At 40.9% G+C, this 22,626-nt stretch overlaps 2 long non-coding RNA genes across 2 annotated transcripts; both read right to left on the bottom strand.

Moving 5' to 3' along the window:
* Window positions 1-12,574: 12,574 nt before the first annotated feature.
* LOC307045204 lies at window positions 12,575-13,557 on the bottom strand. The gene is made up of 2 exons (XR_013809812.1): window positions 13,095-13,557; window positions 12,575-12,923 (listed from the first exon to the last, which is right to left on the bottom strand). It is a non-coding gene; the product is annotated as an uncharacterized lncRNA (long non-coding RNA).
* A 4,644-nt stretch (window positions 13,558-18,201) lies between these two features.
* On the bottom strand, window positions 18,202-22,418 carry LOC307043960. Its single transcript, XR_013809478.1, has 3 exons — window positions 21,968-22,418; window positions 20,778-21,796; window positions 18,202-20,726 (listed from the first exon to the last, which is right to left on the bottom strand). It is a non-coding gene; the product is annotated as an uncharacterized lncRNA (long non-coding RNA).
* Window positions 22,419-22,626: the final 208 nt, after the last annotated feature.

The following is a 22,626-nucleotide window of genomic DNA, read 5'->3' on the forward strand; positions in this document are numbered from 1 at the left end:
CTGTCATCATAGAAATCAATGACCTTCGTCTGTACTCCCAAGTCTGGCGTCCAGTAACGCACTGACAGTGGGAAGAGCTTGGTGGTCCCATGATTGGAGGCATCTGAAGCCACTGAGAAGAATGGCGTGTGGGCTGTGGAGACACACACAGATGGGGTGAACTTGAGAGAGATTCTCTAAAAACTGATTATTACAAAAATACAAGACACTACTTTACTGTTTTGATCATTATTGATTTTATATAAATATAATCTATACAATTATTTAGGCCTACATCTTTTCAAAAATCATAGTTGCTTTTTTTTGTGAAATCATATAAGGTACACAGAGCCTGGTTTCACAAAGGCACGGAAGAGCCTTTAGCCTTTATGTTTGCGTTGGCTACTGATGCTATTTAATTTCATTGAAGTGAAGGAAACGTTGACTTTTAACATAGTAGAAGAATATCAATATGATTAGACATCAGTTAGCTAACGTCAGATAAATAGCTAACACAATATTACATCCATGAACATAACTTTAAATGTACCTTTAGTTGTTGCCTCTCGTTGCTCATGTAGTGGTCTTTTGAGGACTTTGAAACAATCTTCGACAGAGGCAGGGGCAAGCACATCAGTGACAATAGCTTCTGCCTTCGTCCGACCACAGGCCATCCTCTTGGCAATGTCCGAGTCCGGATAAATCGTTGGGGCTAGCTTTATGCCACAATCTCCTGCTCGATATGATGTAGCGTGTTGGACAGTGTGATACACACTCGTCACCTCTGCAGCAGTGACTTTGTCAGCTAGACAGTCGTTTTTGGGTCGGAGGAAAGCATCCATAGATTTCGATGTCTCTTTTTGTTGGACATTTATCTTGTGTGTGTCAGTCAGTCTGTGTCGTTTGACATCGTATTCGCCTCCATGTCCGATTGAGAAGGACGTTTTGCAAATGTCACAGAAAACCCTCTCACTATCCCCCTCAACAGCCTTCAGCCACACATATTCCCTCTCCCACTCTTTCCTGTACCCACACCTTCTCTTTTTACTTACTGGTGCTTCAGACGCCATTTTCTATAGACAAGTTCACGCGACAAAACCACGGGTAGCGCGGCATAACCCTACACAAATGCACTTCATTTCCGCCGGAAGTCTTTTGCACAGCGTCTGTCGCCGCGCGTGCGGCCGTTTGCTGTCATGACGACGACGCAAAATTTGACAACCTAGTCAGCAGTTATACTGGGGGGTGGGTGTGGCAACTGTAGCGTGCTGAACTAGTCTCAAGTAATGCTAGTTTGGCTGCCAAGAGCTCAAGAAGCTAGAGCGAGCAATTCTTTTTTGAGCAAGCATTGATTATGCGTGACATGGTCTCAATTTGCGGGACGCATGAATTGGGGTTCAAACGCTGTGCGTGCACGCGCTACGCGGGACGGGTGGTCACCCTAGTTGACTGTGGTTTTGGAGAGTAAAGTTACAAGGGAGGCTCTGCCTCTCGTGCCACCAGACAAATGGAACTTTCTGCTGTTCTCAATGCAGCTGTCCAGGTGCTCTTTTAAACAGAAATCATACTTCCCCAGTAGAAGTATGAGTTCCAAGAAATTACCATGATGAACAGTGTGGTCTTCCAGAGTATATGCTGCCTCATTTTCTGACCTCCTGTATGCAAGCCCCCTCTTCCCAAGAACCTTGATGACATCTATGATGCGCTCCAAAACCTGCCGTCTCTTTCTGACCTGCTCTCTGTGCGCCGACATCTGACTGCCACCAAACACACTGCTGATATCAGCACTGGCGGATTTCAAGAGGTAAGCTTCAGCACAGTTTCTGTGTCCACTGCTTCTCTCATGCTCCTCTGTGCGCTGGTGTATATGCCTCCAATCTGACATCCCACTGATGAACAGACTGCTATCAGTTCTCTTACCGAATGCCATGCAGATGAAACAATACAGCATGTGACGCTCTGGACAGTACGTCAGCCACCTTCTACTGGTGCCGTCTCTGCTGCAGAACACTTTCTGCACCACTGGATTGCTACTTTTTTGCTGAGGATGGTCATTTAAAAATGATTGGAGATTTGTCTGATCAGGTTGTGAAAAAAAATCAGTTATTTGACTGGCACACTCATAGCTCTCAACAGCTGTTTCCCTCTCTCGAGTGATCCTGTCTTTGGGCTGACACACTCCTCACTCTCTCCAGGCTTTTCCCTCTCAGGTGATCCTGTCTTTGGGCTGACATACTCCTCACTCTCTACAGCCTTTTCCCTCTCAGGTGGTGCAGTCTTTGGGCTGCCTGATCTGGTCTGGCTCTCTCCCTGAACTGACCAGCTGGACTTGCCCTGAACCTGTCTGGGCTGGACATAGGGAAAGCATTTATCATTGGATGGGGAAATAACTCAAAACCACAGAATAATGTACAAGATAAAAGATTAGTTCATATTGAACGAAACGTTCGCAAGCATAACAACACTAGTGGCTTTGCCATGTTTTCATTATGACACTTAGTGTTTTCCAATGCAAAAAAGTCAGATCTTTGTGACAATACCTGAAAATGCTCAAGACAGCACTATACACAGCCATTTGAAAACTACAGTAAAAGTAACACATTTACACAGAAATTAAAGTTACACACAAATTATGAAATAGTTATCACCTCAGTAAACAATAAATGAATTGAAAGATTACAATAAATTCAATGGCAAATATTGAAAATTAATGTAATTATTTCCTATAGGTTTACTTGTATTTTGTGCTAAAATTCAAAGTATCTCATCTGTATTTACAATAGAGAACCGCAGTGACTCGTCGTAAAACCCGGAAGTAAACTTCTTCGGTTCCTTCATGAAAAACCAATGCAAATTCTCCATAGTATTTTGGAAAATAGCTCGAAATAAGGTCTGTGGTTGACACACATTTAAGAGAGGGATCACGTTTTGTTCAGCCGGATAATCTCCACATGTCAACCCTACTTTTATAATTTTTTAATCATAAATCTAGTCGCCAAAAGCGAAATGCTAACGTTATGCTATAAACGAACTACAAGCCAGTGCAGCAGCAGGGTCGCACGACTTCAACGTCACGCCAACTTAAGATCGTTTCAACTGACTTGCACTGAAACTGCAATTTGAACACTTTAAATATATTAACATTTTAAACTGTATACCCCGGTTATCTAGGCCCTTTTTGTTTTGTTTAATGTATACCACGTTTATCTAGGCCCTTTTTGTTTTGTTTTATGTATACATGTCACACTGTGGGAAACGATATTTCGATATTTCTGGATGTATAACACATGTAGAATTTTTGACAATAAAGCTGAATTTGACTTTTGCGTGCTTGCATATTTTAACAAAGCTTTTCATTTTAGCCACACTGAATTTAACTAGAAGTCATGGCTGTGTCAATTACCAGTCTGATATCGTTTTACAAAGATGACAAGAAGAGTGTAGATAGAGGAGAGAACCACTACAAGTCAGGACACGTAACAGTGCAGCCTAGATGAAGGTGTGCTTACCGGTGTTGTCAGGGCTAGCATGAGGGACAAGGTTTATAGTGTCGGTGAGTAGTGATAGCAAGAGTACCGTTAACCTAGAGTTAATTTATTCACATTAATTCCCATCAACAAATCAATTGTATCTTTCACATGAAATCTTTATTAGGCAAGGCAAGGCAAGTTTATTTATATAGCACTTTTCAACAAAAGGCAATTCAAAGTGCTTTACAAAAAATGAAAGACATTAAAAAAATGGCATTTAAAATCAGTAATTAAAAAGAAAAGCTAATAAAATAAACATTAAAAGAAAAAATACATGGATAAAAGTTACAGTGCAGTCTAAGGTATGAATAGTTCAATTAAAAGCAGCGACAAAAAGAAAAGTCTTCAGCCTGGATTTAAAAGTAGTAAGAGTTGCAGCGGACCTGCAGGTTTCTGGGAGTTTGTTCCAGATATTTGGAGCATAATAACTGAACGCTGCTTTACCATGTTTAGTTCGGACTCTGGGGACAGAAAGCTGACAAGTCCCTGAAGACCTGAGAGATCTGGATGGTTCATCATTTAGCAGGAGGTCAGAAATGCATTTTGGTCCTAAACCATTCAGTGCTTTATAAACAGCAGCAGTATTTTGAAATCTATTCTTTGACACACAGGAAGCCAGTGTAAAGACGTCAGAACAGGAGTGATGTGATCCACTTTCTTAGTGTTAGTGAGGACTCGAGCAGCGGTGTTCTGAATCAGCTGCAGCTTTCTAATAGATTTTTTAGTGAGACCTGTGAAGACACCATTGCAGTAGTCCAGTCTACTGAAGCCAAAAGCATGGACACGTTTTTCCAAATCCTGCTGTGACATCAGTCTTTTAATCCTAGATATGTTCTTTAGGTGATAGTAAGCTGATTTAGTAACTGTTTTAATGTGACTGTTGAAACCAATAACTAATTTAACCTGCTGACAAGAGAGCCCACCTCCGAAGATCGTGACTGGCTGAGGGACAGACTCGGGGGCAGGTTTTCAGGAATTTCTTGGCTTCTCTCCCCCGAGCCAGAAGAGGAACACTACAGCTTGGAAACATTTACTGTTCCTGAAATTATCAAATCTGTTGGGCATCAGGGACCTGAGGCAATTGTGGCAAGCATGGCATTGTCTGAAGAGCAACAGAGGGCAATTCAGGTGGCTACCACTGGTCAGCGAACCAACCCAAACTGGCATTTGTTCAGGAAAGGAAGGTTGACTGCCAGCAACTTTGGAGCTGTCCTGAGGTCAAAGCGTGTGACTGCTTCCCTTATTGCCAGGGTGCTAGGGCAACAACAGGCCCTTGATGGTGTTTTGTCTGTACAGTGGGGGACTATGAATGAATGTGAGGGCGGCAGGGCATTCACCACTGCAACCCAGATGCAGGTCCATGAGTCAGATTTGTGGCTCTCCCTATCAGGATTGTTGGGGGCATCTCCAGATGGTCTGGTAGGGTCTTCCGCTGTGCTGGAGGTAAAGTGTCCCTACGGAGCCAGGGAAATGACAATTAGTGAAGCATTGCAAATCAAGGGCTTCTGTGTCAGTAAGGAAGGAGAAACATTCAGCCTGCGTGAGGAACATCCTTACTGGCACCAAGTGCAAGGTCAGCTTCACCTCACTGCATGGAAGAAGAAATAAAAAAACTGTGAATTGTTTTTAATTTAGATTTACTCGCCTTTGCAATGTTGTGGTTGTTAGAGTGTTAGGTTTCCTGTCAGCTCGTCTGTTGGGAAGATATAAAATATTAGTTTCATGGAAGTCACACCGTCACATATACTGTAGGAGCATTAAAACAAAACATCTAAAGATATAACCTTGCACTTTGATAAGTCTCGTGAACATTTTCACGATTTTTATAGATGAAAATTGAACTAAAGAAATAAATGGTAGATTAATCCATATTGAAAATAGGTGTCAGCTGCTACACTAATTATAATAGTTATATTTCTTAATTAATTAAGATAAGATATTACTGTATCGATCCCAATTTGGGAAATGTTTGTGTTGCAGCCGCATAACAAGAAAAACAAAATATAAGTTATTATATATACAAAAGTATGTAAGGGATGGAATATTAAATTGAACATAAATGTAAAATGTACATGTGATTTTACGTCCAAGAGAAGCTATGGAGCAGAGAGTTCTCTGCCAGCCAGAGGTGATTTGTTATTAGTTCAATATGTCAAACTGATTTCCCTGACTACAATCTTTAGTTACATGGTGAAACGTTATGCTGCTTGTACTAATTAGACTTATCATATAAGCCACACAGGTTTTAATAGGATGTATTCATTATCTTTACTTATGTTGCGGTCTTTTCAGCAGCGCCATCTCTAAAACGACGATACAGTCACTACCCATCATTTACATTTCACCGTGAAATGGACAAAAATGTAACGTCAGCTTACCTCATGGCACGAATCCAGACTCTCCTTTGGAAAACATTGGCCGGGAAACGATAGAACAAGCACGTTTCATGCGAAGACCTGTGGCTGCAACCCGGAGCAAAGCAACAAACCATTGCGTAGCTAACTAGTTGCGCTAGCTTTAGCTAACGAAACGAACTGCCGAGTAAAATTGGAAAACACTGGTAATTAATTATTCTATCATTTGTAAAACTACGGTGTTAAAAACGACAATTTCAAAAATACAGATTCTAATAGTCAGATATAGATATACAGATACTAAAGATAGGCAGGTACTTGCTTTCAAGCAGAACACAGGGGAAAACAAACTTAGCGGGAGTGTTTACGTGTTCGGCGTAATGACGTACAACGGCCTCGACAATTTCTGTAGTCCTATTCAGCCACTCGGTAACAACCATCGTTTTTCAGACACGTAAACTCTTCAAAAATCCCCAGTGGGGTCACTGCTGATGTATTTAATGTCGTAGAACAAAACGTGATTTATCTCTTAAATTTGTGTCAACCACAGACCTTATTTCGAGCTATTTTCCAAAACCCTATGGAAAAAATGCATTGCTTTTTGAGGAAGGAACCGGAAGTGCTAAAAATGCTAACTTACTTCCGGGTTTTACGACGCGTCACTGCGGTTCTCTATACAGCTTCATTCTGCAGCTTCATCTCTACTTACAGCTCGTTGGTCTATGTCAGGGGTCGGCAACCCGCGGCTCTAGAGCCGCATGCGGCTCTTTAGCGCCGCCCTAGTGGCTCCCTGGAGCTTTTTCAAAAATATGAAAATGGAAAAAGATGGTGTGAATATATTTTTGGTTTTAATATAATTTATTATCCAATGCTGTAAAAATGTGTATAATAAATATTTAATTTAATTTAACATTTCTGTCAACGAAGATTTACGTCATAGCCTGCGACACACGTTTCAGCTCGGCGTAGTGCCAGGGTCAGGGCTAGACTGGATTGTTTTAACCGCGTAATTTAACCGCGTAACTCCGAGGTGCTAACTGTTGCTAACAAACCGGCGGGTGTGTCATGGGCCATGGATCCCAAAGGGAACAAGAGAAAGATAGCTGAGGAGAACAGAGGATTCAACAGTTCTTGGACCGAATCATTTGCTTTCATTGCCAATGCGGAAGGATTCCCTGTATGTTTGCTTTGTAATGAGAAATTGTCAAATAACAAAAAGAGTAACGTGGAAAGACATTTCCATGGAAGGCATGCTACATTTGCAGCCGAGTACCCAGTTGGGAGTGAGAGAAAAAGTGCGATTGCATTACTTCTGGAGAAATTAGAGGAGCGCAAAGATAGATTTAAGAAGTGGATTGCATCTCCAAACTCCACTACTGCTGCTAGTTTTGTTGCAACCCGGGAGATAATAAAGCGTGGAAAACCGTTCACAGATGGTGACTACATGAAGGATTCATTCATTAAAATATCAGAGCACCTATTTTCAGACTTCAAAAACAAAACCGAGATAATACAGAAAATTAAAGACATGCCTCTCTCCGCAAAGACAGTGAAGGAAAGGGCCATTAAAATGGCAGACAACATCACCAATCAGCAAATCAAGGACATTAATTCAGCTCCAGCATACTCAATTGCCTGTGATGAGTCGTGTGATGTGATCGATATTGAACAGGCAGCGCTGTTATGCAGGTATGTGAACTCTGATGGGCCGCAAGAAGAAATGATCGAATTAATACCACTGAAAGGCCAAACACGCGGAGAGGACATATGTGAGGCTGTGCTGAAGTGTTTAAATGACAATGGAATAAACACCAACCACCTGATTTCAGTGGCTACAGATGGGGCACCCAGTATGAGAGGATCACAAAAGGGGTTTGTGACTTTACTACAGAAAGCGTTGGATCGAAATCTGCTTGCATTTCACTGCATCTTGCACCAAGAAGCACTGTGTGCACAAACATTCCCACCGGAGTGTATGGAGGTGATGAACCTTGTCATCGAGATGGTGAACAAGATAATTGCAAAAGCATTAAACCACCGTCAGTTCCGTGCATTTCTAGATGAAGTTGACAGCGAATATTCCGATCTCCTGCTACACAACAAAGTCCGGTGGCTGTCCAGGGGTGAGGTTTTGCGTCGCTTTGTTGCTTGTTTAGAACATGTGAAAACATTCCTGAAAAGCAAAAACCCGAACTACCCGCAACTGGAAGATACCGAGTGGCTGGAAAAACTGCACTTTATGGTGGATATGACAAGTCACCTAAACATGCTGAATAAAAGTCTCCAGGGCCGGGGAAACACTGCACTGCAAATGCTGGAAGCTGTTTTGTCATTCGAGCGCAAGCTGACTGTATTCGCCAGAGATGTACAGCGAGGCACGCTCTCTCACTTCCCCTCCCTGAGAGAGTTCAAAGAAGCCCATCACGATCACACACTCAACGGTGATTATTTACAAGGTGCGATCGTTGATATGCAAACTGCATTTGGGAGCAGATTTAGCGAGTTCCGAAAGGAAAAAATGACACTATCTTTCCCTGTCACACCCCTGGAGATTGACCCGTCCTTGTTGCACACATTCCCAGGAGTAAATCAAGCTGACCTTGAAATGGAAATGGCTGATATAGCTGACAAAGATTTATGGATGTCCAAATTCAAAAGTCTGACAGCCGAGCTTGAAGACGTCACTCGCCAGAAAGCCCAGCTTGCCCAAAGCCACAAATGGAGCGAAATTGAAAGCCTCCCAACACCCGAGAAACTTGTGTTTGAAACATGGAATGCTCTTCCAGACAGTTATAGGAACATGAAGAAATATGCATTTGGAGTATTATCCATCTTTGGATCAACATACCTGTGCGAGCAGATATTCTCAAACATGAACTACATAAAATCCAAATACCGCACCCGCCTCACAGATGAGAGCTTGCAGTCCTGCGTGAAGATTAAAGTTACATCTTACATGCCCGATGTTGAGAAGCTGTCCAGTGATGTCCGAAAACAGAAGTCACATTAAACGGGTAAGAACACAATCCTGTCATAGGCACATATTTAGTAACAAAGTGGCTGTTTTTATAAAGTGATTTCTGATTTTAGTCAGTATATATTTGGAATGACACAGGGATATTATTGTGTTTTGTTGCTCAGGTCCGAGGATGGCTGCATTGTATTGTGCGTGTCAAAAGAGAAGAGGGTGCTGCTGCATTTTACCCTTGCACATTTGCAGAAAACTAAAGAGAAGAGGATAATGCACAGAAATCGAACTTAAACTGTATTATTTTAATTGTATATACTTTACCTTTTCAAAAGGCTGCTGTTTTATTGCACTCTGTCTGTTGCCCAGATAAGGGGGAAAAGAGAAGAGGATTGTATTGTATTGTATTATTGAGGATTGAAAAGGACTGCATTTTATTTCCATGGGGAGGTTTAATTATTAAATATGATATATATTATAATTAATTTCTGAAATTACAGGAGGCCTATTATGCACGTTGCACATTTTGTTGTTGTTTTTTCGAATCCTAAAATAAAAATGACATAAAAAATCTGATTTCTTCATTGTATTTCTATAATTTCATCAATGCAACGAAACATAATACATTCATATTATAATGGGAGTTCAACTTAAAGCACCATCGTACAGCAGAGTAGTCACGTGGTGCGTCATTCTCTCCAGGATGCGCTGCAGGGAAAATAAACATTTAATCATGAATGCTCATTATGTATTTGTAGCCTACTTATAATTTTGATAGTAGGCTAATATAGCCACTTACAGCATGTGTTGCCTTCATTATAAGGCTTATATAAGGCTTTTAATTTTTTGCGGCTCCAGACAGATTTTTTTTTTTTTTTTTGGTCCAATATGGCTCTTTCAACATTTTGGGTTGCCGACCCCTGGTCTATGTGAACGTTTACTGTTGCTATGGCAACAAGAAACCGCTGACGTTAGCAGCTCTTAGCTAGCCTAGCTAAATCATCTGATCAATAATAACCCATAATATCACAATCCGGCATATTTAAACAAAATCAACCACAACTACCAACATTCACAGCCCTTCAACTCTGGGCTAATATGTTGTCACAAGTAAGACTATGCAGTTAATTAGGTCACATCACATTCAATGTAAAAACGTTTTCTACTTTTTTTTTGGACACGTCTCAAAAATGTAGCCTAGCCAGCCCCAGGCTAAAGTTACTTACCATGTATGCCTCCACTCGCTCGTTCTCCCGGCGCAGCAGCACCTGCTGGGGCGGTGAAGCCGGCACCAAATAGGTCCGTCAATTTAGAATATTTAGCAGCCTCCACCTCCAGAGACTTCAGCTTTTTAATTCGCAGTTTTTCAGCGCCACCCGGGCGTTTCTTCTGCTTATCCATTTTCAGCTCAGCAGCAGCCCGTCCCGCGACTCCCGCCCATGCGATGAGGTCCCACCCCACCCTGGTTTGTGTTGTGATTGACAGCACTGTCAGGGCTCTCTGAGCCTGTCAGCCCATGATTGATTGACAATGACAAACAATAGACCAATAATATGTGTCGATGCTGGCAACAAACTGCTAGCCCTCTGTAGCCAATTGGCCGGCCCAATTGGAGGGAATTTAGAGGAAAAAAAAGAAAAGAAAGAAAAACCATAGCGGACCGGCCCACATTGGGTCAACGGCCCACCGGAACGATGCCCGGTATGCCAGATGGCCTGTCCACCCCTGCCTTCATATGATCATTCTAGTTATACAAACAATAAGAGAATAAATGAAAAACAGGTATGAAATAGCCTACTATATGGCAGTAAAACAAGAATACAGTTTAAAAATGGAGTGATTTGTAAAATACCCATAAAGAAAAGAAAAACTGTTTACAGTTCTGTTTCATATGGGTGCTGAGAGAGGCATCCATAGATCTCTTCATGTTGCTCTCAAAGTGCACCAGATTGATGCTTTCCACTTCAATATTTAAAAAAAAATCTTTCCCCCGGACCCCCCAAGAGGAGGTGAGGTCCGCCCCCCAATAGCACTTTACCCCTGCCTATATGCCATGAGCTGATTATGGAGCCTTCATTGTAACAGTAATTCCGATGCAATTAGCCTATATAAAAGGCCTCAAATTGGAAGCATTGTCTGGGCCGTCTTTTTTACTCAATTCTGCAATAGGTAGATCTCGCCTTTCATCTAGGCCGAGGTCGGTGATCTTGGGCTTAAAAAAGTTGGTGACCACTGGTCTAGAGGCAATGGCTTCAGAGCTAAGAGGCGGTGTCGCTTACGTCGAGGCGTGCAGGAAACTAAACCCACCTCCCCTGAACATGGGTCGACTGAAGAGTCTCGTCATGTCTGCCTACAAGCAAAGTGACTAGAAGGCAACCACACATTTATAAAAAGAAACACACTTTATAAAGTCAGGCAACACTAACCAGGCTTTGTGTGATTATGTTTATTTGCACCTTACTTTGACCATCCGTTCACTGTTATTGATCATTGTGCAGACGTTTTGTTTTGTATTAGCAGCTATCGGATGGAATCAATACATGGGCTGCACAGGTTGTCGTGTCCGACTATCACAAGTAGAACCATAATGAAAAATACGCCGGTAAAATGTGCCTATAGAAAACGGCTTATGCCACAATAGGATAGCAATAGCAAGTAGTCAGTTTACCTTCGGTTGCTATGCTAACATCACCTATTTTATACCAGAGACACTTTAATAACAGCGTTGTGATGCCAAACAGCGTCAATTCAGACTGACACACATACTTAAGGGGAATTCGGGATATGTATCAGCTGCTTGTGTGACAGTCAGACAGTGAATACTTTAGAGAGGCCGCTCTAAAGTATTAGCTAACCCGGAGCTAACGGGAGAATAAACTCCCGTGGATGAGCAGCCAGCACTGCAGCGGTCGTTAAATGCCACTGAAACACATGAATAAACAATGAACCACGGCCCTCTGTAGAAAAGTATAAACTTGGAGAAGTCGTTATTTTATTTAATCTGACTTCGTGTGATTAAAAGCAACACGATCATCGACCCGACGCAGTCCCCCGTTGTTGTTGTTGTTGTAGGGCGCCGTTGGGGAGCAAATCAGCGATGTAAACGGTCACGTCATGACGCAGCAGCGGCTGCACCAGTCTGGCTCTGTGAACAGAGCGGGAGCAGAAAAGGGAAACCGGAGCTGAACCAGAAAAGCTCTAGCTCGGAGCTAGAAAGGGAAAAGCGCTGGTGTGAAAGCAGTATCAGAGGCTGAGTTAACCCCTCCTGAATCAACCCTATCTGCAGTACTCATCAACTAAAAAGAATCAGTTTATCCTTGTTAATTATACGACATTTATTGGTTTAAATTGTGTACAATGCTTTTGTGTTTTTCCCATAGGTTTTTCTCTTTTGATTCTGAGAGACACCTTTCTTTTTTCAGAGGTTTTGATAGGCTAAAACATCGCCGCAATGCATGTCGGGATATGGTGTTTATCCGATTTGAAAACGGAAAACACTTTTTAAAAATAAAATAATACTTTAGTCCGAGTGTTCTTGCTTTTCTCTTTGGAAGTCACCACATAACGGCATTGTAATACACGGTTCGGCTGCATTAAATATTACATATCTGCCGTAGATATTTATTTATAGAGCCCTGTTGGAGATTTAGAGGATGTTGAAAACCAACCTCGTCTCCGCGTGTCGTTTGACAAGCTGGGTGAATTCGGGAGAAGGGAGGGATTAAGAAACACCAGAATACAAGTTAAACAATAATCCTGCTTTTAATGATATACAGTAACGATACAAAATACAAATACAAAGAAATCACGAAGCACTCTGCAGAGTACTCCGGGCTCAGGTTCTACCACGTGTGAGACAGGTCTCAGGAACGGCCGGTGAAAAACAAGAGCGCGAACCAAAGGAAAACACAGTCTTTCATACTAAAACACAGGAGGAGGAGGTGTACGTGCTTTCCCCCAGAGGTCATCTTATTGGCAGAGACCAACACATGGCCTGTCGCACCCAATCAGTGCGACACAGCAGCTTGTAGCCAGCACACACACATCTCCTTTATGGCCCTTGGTCCCTGAGTCCATCTTCCCGCCTCCTGACTGCCACACACAAGTTAAAAGTATGTTTTAAGATATAGTTGTTATAGTTGGCTAAATATACGTAATACATGTTAATTACTTTCATATCAATAACAACGAGGAACACATTACCTATGCTCTTAAGCAGTATTAGAGATGCTTTTCAAATAGTCAAACTTCTCACAGGCTTACCTATAGCCCCTCCATTTGTTTGAGCTATTGTTCACATCTTTACTTCAAATAAAAGGTTTCACATTGTATATTTCCAGCTTCCTTTACACATACTGCTATTATTAACACAAAGTAACTAACCACACACCTCTATTGAAAACAAGTCGATTCCCCTGACAATTGACCTGCTGAACCTCTTCGGAATGTGTCCCTCCCCCACCTCTCTCGTCCCTGTCATAAAAACTGCTTCCATTTCATATAGAGTAATAAAAGATGTTTAAGCTAATTTCTCCACAATGTTTGTAGCCATTTAGTACCCACACATGAAAGAATAAGAACAGAGGTATAGTTGACCAATAATCATGTAGCATTTATATTTACTTCAATGAAAACACATACACATCTGCTACAAGATTGTGTCACGCACCCCCTTCTTTTACGAGGGAAGCATTCCAGAGCCTTGGCCTGATTCCCAAATAAGGATGTCCCCTACTCCCATCTCTCTCTAAACACACAGAATTCACCTCAATATATTGGGGGAGGAAAGGATACTTTGTCCCTTAAAATTTAACACACATGAATATATATAAGGTGACATTAAAATGAATATACCAGATTTAACTTTCCTGCCATAACACGTTACTTTAATCCTTCAAATAATTCAAATAATCCTTCAATTCCCCCTTTTTGGTCTCGCATTAACGAGACCAACACACATAAGACATTTGAAACAAACTACTGTCATTCTTTGATACTGTGTCTGTCCCCCTTTTTTAAACCCTTGAGAACAGAAAACAACCTCCAATGACAGTGAAGAAACTATCAGAGTGAGAGCCTGAGTGCCAGACGGCAGCATCCTTGCGTGTTGTTGAATCATCAGGGCCCCCCCTCAGCGGAATACGCCAACAAGGGCAGCTGATAGGGAGGGGGAGATGCGGCCTTTCCTTCAAAGGTGGAACTGATGAATCTGATCAGAGAGAAGTAGACTCCTCTGCTGCCTCGAGAAGTCCCCCAGCCCGCTGACGCCTCCTTCCAAGTCGTCTGCTGTAGGGATGTCCGCGTTGACGATAGCCAGGTCCATCCTGATGTCCTCCAAGGTCCTAGCCGGAGTGTTCCTCGCCGCACACTGGCTCCAGTAGTACCAGATGTCCCCCTTTGCTCCTCGGCGGACGGCATGAGATGTCCTCTGGGTCACTCTGTAGAGGCCGGAGAACCTGGGGTTGAGTCACGTAGGCCTGACGAACTCCGCTGTGTCGGCCTCCTGCTCCTCGGGTCCCCCTTTTGGCGTCAGCAACCTGTGTGGAGAAATCTGATACCCACCCCTCAAGTCTACGCTCAGTGCTTCTGGGCCCTCAGGTGTTTGACCCACCACTGGTAGGCCGCTTCAGAATTCTAATACTTGGCCTGTGTCAACAAACTAAACCCCAACATCTTCAGGTGAACTAAATAACATATCTCAATAGCTCTGAATTCCTGACAAGCATCTGTGTTATTATAAATGAAATCTTTGAGATCCCATTTAAAATCTAAATATAATATGAACTGCTAACGTCTCTGGTAATGGAACACACTAATGTTATGGATTAAAAACAACTAAAATCATGATACTGACAAAGTGAATAATTTCCAGGCGAGACTGCTTCTACCTGTCACTGCTTGGATATTATCAAGCTGAAAAATGAATACAGAAATCCAACATACTGTCATCAAATGTCTTTCTATTATGACTTTAAATTAAATGTACATCCCCATAATGATCTAAACAGTCTATGGCTTTTACTTCTTTACCAGGCTAGTTACAAGATGTTGTCTAAATTAAATTCTATCTCATTACATTACTATGTTTTAACTTAGCTGTAATATGTTCTTTCTACATTTCAAACCTCAGTTACTTTAATACCTGTTGAAATATTACCAAATTGTTTTCATTATCACAGTTCACCTTCTCATTCTCATTCTGGAATTACCTCTCTCAGTAGCCCCTTGGCCACTGATTCTGCATCTGTGTTACCTGTTATAACTCAATCAATATTAGAAACATGTCAACATTAATCAAACAGTATCTTATCCCCAGATATGGAGCAGGTTAAATCTAAAACTGTCAATCAATGGTCAGATTGAACATCTGAGTTGGGGCGGCAGGTTTCTTCCAGTCCCTAAATGAAAATGTCCCACAGCCCTGATCAGAAGACCTTTTGACAAACTGGAAGAAATGCCGCCAAAACGATAGTTACGGCTGTAACTACGGTTCTATGAGTCCCGGATGACCGCCAGAGGCGGTGCTTTAGCACTGGATATGTCCATCGCACGCATTCGCAGTTCGAGTACCTAATAACAACAAAGTCACCTGTGACCCACGTGACTACGGCTACATAGGCCGGCGTCATTATTCTGAGTGACCGTACACTCTGGCGGGGGGGGGGGGCTGGACCATGGATGTATGGGCTGGACCCGGGGGCTGGACCCGTCCAATTCCAGTTTTGGAAAGTCTGCCGTGGTACCATTCCATTGCAAAGAGCTGTTGACGCTCAGCGTAACCTTGTCGCACTGCCACTCCAACATCTATTCACAGGGCTTGATGACTAATCACGGGGTTTGTAAAGCAAGGCGGATGATGTCGTCCCAAACGATAGCTGGGGATTCTGGGTAGTGTAGTGTCTTCGGAAACTGTAGTGTCTAAACTCCTAAAAAACAATTTGTTTCTCTGAATCGAAGGTTAAAAACACAAAAGAATTGTACACAATTTAAACCAATCAATATTGTGTAATTAACAAGGACGAACTGATGTGTTTTAGTGGATGAGTAATGCAGATATCACTGTGTAATCATTTGACAGTGAGGGGAATATATCCGGTTTTATTATGAAAACTTCGAGACCGGAAAAACAATATTCACCCACGCTAATTTTACATGGAAGCTGCATACACGTTATCCTGACGAGACCTCAGATCATCTTCGCAAATATCTATCAAACTATAGATCCTACACCTCCACTGGACGTGGATTCTAAAAGTACAATATACACTTCTCGCTAGAAATTGAATCAAAAAGCATTTTAATGACCAAACTATTCCACAATTTAGGATTTTCCAGAGAGGGTTATTTGTGAATAAACGAATAAACGGGAGCATGTTGTTTCTTACACGACCACTAGAGGTGCTACACTTTAAAACGTGGCTATGGGTCGTAATCTAAGCTGCTTAAACAATTGACCGATTTGGTCGTTTTTTGTAGGGGGACAGGCTGGCCCAAAGCATCGATAGGAGAAACTCAGATTTTCCTAATGGAAAGGTTTTTTCTATAAAAGGCGCATTTCTGGAATCCCAGGGTAGTGAGTACAACAACAATATGTATTGCTTTTTGGTAAAGTATTCCTCAAACATATGCCTAAGACCAGAGTTGGGTGTAACGCGTTACAAAGTAATAAGTTAATAATATTACTTTTGTCGGTAAAGGAGTAGTGTAAAAACAACTAAAATCATGATACTGACAAAGTGAATAATTTCCAGGCGAGACTGCTTCTACCTGTCACTGCTTGGATATTATCAAGCTGAAAAATGAATACAGAAATCCAACATACTGTCATCAAATGTCTTTCTATTATGACTTTAAATTAAATGTACATCCCCATAATGATCTAAACAGTCTATGGCTTTTACTTCTTTACCAGGCTAGTTACAAGATGTTGTCTAAATTAAATTCTATCTCATTACATTACTATGTTTTAACTTAGCTGTAATATGTTCTTTCTACATTTCAAACCTCAGTTACTTTAATACCTGTTGAAATATTACCAAATTGTTTTCATTATCACAGTTCACCTTCTCATTCTCATTCTGGAATTACCTCTCTCAGTAGCCCCTTGGCCACTGATTCTGCATCTGTGTTACCTGTTATAACTCAATCAATATTAGAAACATGTCAACATTAATCAAACAGTATCTTATCCCCAGATATGGAGCAGGTTAAATCTAAAACTGTCAATCAATGGTCAGATTGAACATCTGAGTTGGGGCGGCAGGTTTCTTCCAGTCCCTAAATGAAAATGTCCCACACTCCCCCTTTTTACACATGTAAACATGTGTAATAAAATCCTGTATGGGAAGAAAACCTTCAGGTAACCAGTGGTTATAAGAAAATACCAAACATCATTCACAAAAGTATATCCATCATCTTTCACAGTAAACACTCCAGGGAAAATAAGTGTTCATTTCCAGCTGGCAGTCCTAAAAGAAACAGAATCTTTAGATTTTAGTTTGAGTTTTACATTTGCAAACCGCCAACTCCTGTGGGAATTAGAAACGGGTCACATGTGCGTTTTTCCAAATGTGTGAAATTGTAGGAAACCTGTGTTTCCCATGGAGCTCCAAAATAATGTATTAGTCCAAAGACATGCTCGGTTAGTTATTGTTTTAGAATCATGCAGTTACACTGATCACATGCAGAAATTCATTCACACCCACACTGTCAGGTTGTAAAGTCAAGTTTGGTCAGCCCCAGAGTCAGTCATTGATAGTGCTGTTCTCAAGTCACACTGTCAGTCAGGGTCAAAGGTCATTTGGTCTCAGTTTCATTGGCCATGTGTCGTGCTCTGCAGAGACTTTAATATTCTACTAGCTGGAGTTGTACTAGTGACATCATTGTGTTGATGTCAACCAATGCAACAAAGTTTTTCTCGTGTTCGCAGCACCATTTTCTTCAGATGTTTAACAAACAAATGATCAATACACTTTATTAATATACCGCCCCTAGGAAACACAATAACAAATGTTCTGACAAATGTTCATGCAAGGCATTCTTAAGTGAACCTGCAGAAAACGGCCTTTTGAATTAATATTCCAAATTAATCAATAATAATAATAATCCATTTTATCAATTTGTTTACCCTTAGAAGTGAACATACCTCATAATGTTACATCAGGATGTTAAACTAAGCTTTGGCCAAATCAATCATTATTACTGTTTCAGATCTAACTGGAGGTTGAACACACAAAACCTTTTTTTTGTTTACATCATGTAAACCACTAACATATTTCCCAATTTCAGCATCAGCCTTGTTACTCTCAAATTACATCCTAAATAGGAATATTAGGAATGAAACAAATATTTAATCTTCAGAAATGTTCTTAACAAATAGAGAGCAATGCCATCTCTCTATCTAGTGAATAGCCAACATATTTAAAAAATGTCAGATATACAAAAATAAGCCTAAATACTCTTTTACTATCAAAGTCTAAAGCTAGACCTAAGCTGAACAGTTTTGGTAATGGAAAATGTAATCTAGAAAAAAACAAAACTGGACCTGTGTTCTTATGTGTTCTTCAAAATACATTAGTAAATACCTTGTGAAGTATTCACAATATAACTATTCCTCTCTAGGATATGAAATCCATTCATCTTTAACCAGATACTATTTCCCTATTTATTTTTAGTTCATGATAATAATGGTATAACGTCCACACGTTTACCCATAGCTAGTCACTATGTCAAGATTATCATGTGTGACATAATAATCAGATGTCTTGTTTGCCAAACAAGGATATTAAACCTTAACCCTTTCAGCATTCCAGACCATCATTAAACAATCAGCCTCCTTTCCTAAACACTAAGCATATCGTTCTACACCACCTTCTGATAAACTCTTGCACAGTTATGCTGTAAAATCATTGCATGATTTCTTCAGAGTCTGAACAGACTGAGACCAGCCTGTCTCAAGATCTTGTCATATTGAGAACAGTCAAGGATTCATTGTCCTCTTCAGCTGTAGTCAGTGGCAGGGCCCCCAAAAAGCTAGAACCGGCCCTGGTCAGTGGGCTCCAAGGAAACTCTCTCTGGCATTGGGATGTCCTGAGGGGGAAGGGACCTCTGGATCAATGTGATACAATCAGCAGACACACGTTGTCCTCTGTGCCGCAGAAATCCCCCAAAACTGCAGTACCTCTTCACACCACTGTTGCCTTGACAACGAGGCACAAGCAAACTTTGAAACCCTCCTCTGAGATGTGTTCTTTGCACAGTTCTTCTGTTTGCAATGAGCAACTTTTCACCAACACCCTGATTCAGAGTACAACCCAAAGGTGGCGCACAACTATCCAATGCTGCTGTAATCACAGCAAATCAGCTACTGAGAAAAACTCAATGTAAATCTCTCCCCCAGCGGGTGACAAAATAAAACAGCTGAGTGTCTATATGGTCAGGAATGCTGAAACATGTGAATGTTAAACCCATTAATGGTAACAGTCTTATTCTATTCTTTTCAAATTGTTTATCTAAGTTGTGTGTTACAAGCATGGTTAGATTTGTAACAGAATACAAAACTAACTGTATCCAGCGCTATATATTTAAAACAAGTAATCTGACTACAGTTAATGAATATATTTTGGAACACTTAAAGGAATTATTACAAAATGTAATCTTCATTATTACTAAAGCTGAAACCTAAATAAATCATCACGGAACATTTTTCTGTCCTTATTACTTAATTGTTTCAATAAAAACTAAAAGCATTGTGAAAACTCCCATTTTTGAGAACATCTCTCAACACTTTTATTCCATCTAAGCACGAATGTTTATGACAAACTCGTCCTATTAATCCCAAACGGTCTTTAATGGTATCTATTGTGAACTTTTCTTAATATTAAATTGTAAATCCAACGTATGTTCTCTTTAGAACAAAGACAGGATAGTTGCAGCTGAAACTGGTTAATAGCAATGTTCTGTTAACCTAGGGTTAGGTTGTTCTTACATCTAGTAAATATATTCTTATTTTATGTTACTCATAAAACAATATGACCTTTTCCCGAATATTAGTAACTCTATATAACCTGTACTCTCTCTATACTTCTTCAAACCATCTGACTTTTCTCTCTCTCTTCCTCTCTGCGCCCTGCAGCTGCCGGCCCAAGCTTCTCTCATCAAAACCTCTTTTGTTCTCCAACTGTGTGAGATGGCTTTTAGCCTCGTGCAGCACCTCTGTCATGCTTAAACATTAACAGATTCCCTCTGACTGACAAACTTACAAAAATCTTCTCTTTACTTTCTACTCTTTTGTTCCTGTATTTAATATAATTTTCCCCTTGGAATATAATTAAGTACAATCCTTAGTTAATGACAAATACCATGAAATTCACAACGCAATGCAACGGTATCAATCAGTTCTCAAAGACTATATTTAAATAGCAGCAAATCATTGTTTCTTATTTATTTCAATATATCTTCCACTTCAAATCACACCTTGATCTGTTAATTTTCTATGTATTTCACTCCAACTTCAGATCACTAGAGAAAAAAGCAAGCAGACACACTCCGGGCTGCTGCTGCTGCTCTCGAGAGGAAAAAGGGTGGGGGGAACTCTCACAGACAAATACTGACACCCCCTTCTCTCTCCCCCGCTGTAGCTCTCAGCCTCTCCTTTGGAAAAGGGGGGCTTCTTTCAACAATTAACACTTCTGCTATCCTTTTATTCAATTTTTTTGCTTGAACCCACTGTCCTCGTAAGCTCTCAACTCACGCTCCTCTCGTTAAAATGTTCCCTTCATTATGACTTCGTATCTATTCATCTGACTTAGGCTGTTTCTGTTACCAGTCAATATTCACAGACTTCATATCTATTGATCTGACTTACTGTCCTTGTTACCAGTAAATATTCACAGACTTCATATCTATTGATCTGACTTACTGTCCTTGTTACCAGTAAATATTCACAGAAAAAATGTTCCCCGTACAGTCTATTCAGCAACCCCCACAGAACAAAGGATTAATGAGGTCCGGTCACTTCAAAATTGCTTTTTGAAGGTTGCGTTACTCTCCTTTGGATTTTACTTATAACTCAACTTCGATTCCTATGAACCTAAGAATTGTTATTCAGATTCGTCTCCTGGATGCCGTCTGAAAACGGTCACTGGACGTCCCCCAACGAGTCTTCAGCCGTCTCCTTTCTGAAAAAAGTACGGGGCCTTTCACCTTCGTCTTACATACCTCGTTGATTCACTTTTATGTTATATAACTTTCCTACCTATCTAAAATATGTATTTGTACATTCCACCGCAACAACTATGACACCGGAATATGTCTCTGACAACTCTAAAATTTAGTTTAGCCAATTACAGACCTTCGATAGAAACAGGCTTGTCTGCTCACCTTTCAATTGTAGGATCCCCGTTTTAGTTGTCAGAGATTATTCTAGGCCTTCTCCGGACCATTCGTCCGCTTGCCGCTGGTGGTCTCTTCCCCGAAAACACCCCACTCAGACACGTCGGGTCACCACTTGTTGGAGATTTAGAGGATGTTGATAACCAACCTCGTCTCCGCGTGTCGTTTGACAAGCTGGGTGAATTCGGGAGAAGGGAGGGATTAAGAAACACCAGAATACAAGTTAAACAATAATCCTGCTTTTAATGATATACAGTAACGATACAAAATACAAATACAAAGAAATCACGAAGCACTCTGCAGAGTACTCCGGGCTCAGGTTCTACCACGTGTGAGACAGGTCTCAGGAACGGCCGGTGAAAAACAAGAGCGCGAACCAAAGGAAAACACAGTCTTTCATACTAAAACACAGGAGGAGGAGGTGTACGTGCTTTCCCCCAGAGGTCATCTTATTGGCAGAGACCAACACATGGCCTGTCGCACCCAATCAGTGCGACACAGCAGCTTGTAGCCAGCACACACACATCTCCTTTATGGCCCTTGGTCCCTGAGTCCATCTTCCCGCCTCCTGACTGCCACACACAAGTTACAAGTATGTTTTAAGATATAGTTGTTATAGTTGGCTAAATATACGTAATACATGTTAATTACTTTCATATCAATAACAACGAGGAACACATTACCTATGCTCTTAAGCAGTATTAGAGATGCTTTTCAAATAGTCAAACTTCTCACAGGCTTACCTATAGCCCCTCCATTTGTTTGAGCTATTGTTCACATCTTTACTTCAAATAAAAGGTTTCACATTGTATATTTCCAGCTTCCTTTACACATACTGCTATTATTAACACAAAGTAACTAACCACACACCTCTATTGAAAACAAGTCGATTCCCCTGACAATTGACCTGCTGAACCTCTTCGGAATGTGTCCCTCCCCCACCTCTCTCGTCCCTGTCATAAAAACTGCTTCCATTTCATATAGAGTAATAAAAGATGTTTAAGCTAATTTCTCCACAATGTTTGTAGCCATTTAGTACCCACACATGAAAGAATAAGAACAGAGGTATAGTTGACCAATAATCATGTAGCATTTATATTTACTTCAATGAAAACACATACACATCTGCTACAAGATTGTGTCACGCACCCCCTTCTTTTACGAGGGAAGCATTCCAGAGCCTTGGCCTGATTCCCAAATAAGGATGTCCCCTACTCCCATCTCTCTCTAAACACACAGAATTCACCTCAATATATTGTGGGAGGAAAGGATACTTTGTCCCTTCAAATTTAACACACATGAATATATATAAGGTGACATTAAAATGAATATACCAGATTTAACTTTCCTGCCATAACACGTTACTTTAATCCTTCAAATAATTCAAATAATCCTTCAATTC

Source organism: Notothenia rossii (genome assembly GCF_949606895.1).
Source record: "Notothenia rossii genome assembly, chromosome: 6".
NCBI classification, from domain to species: domain Eukaryota; kingdom Metazoa; phylum Chordata; class Actinopteri; order Perciformes; family Nototheniidae; genus Notothenia; species Notothenia rossii.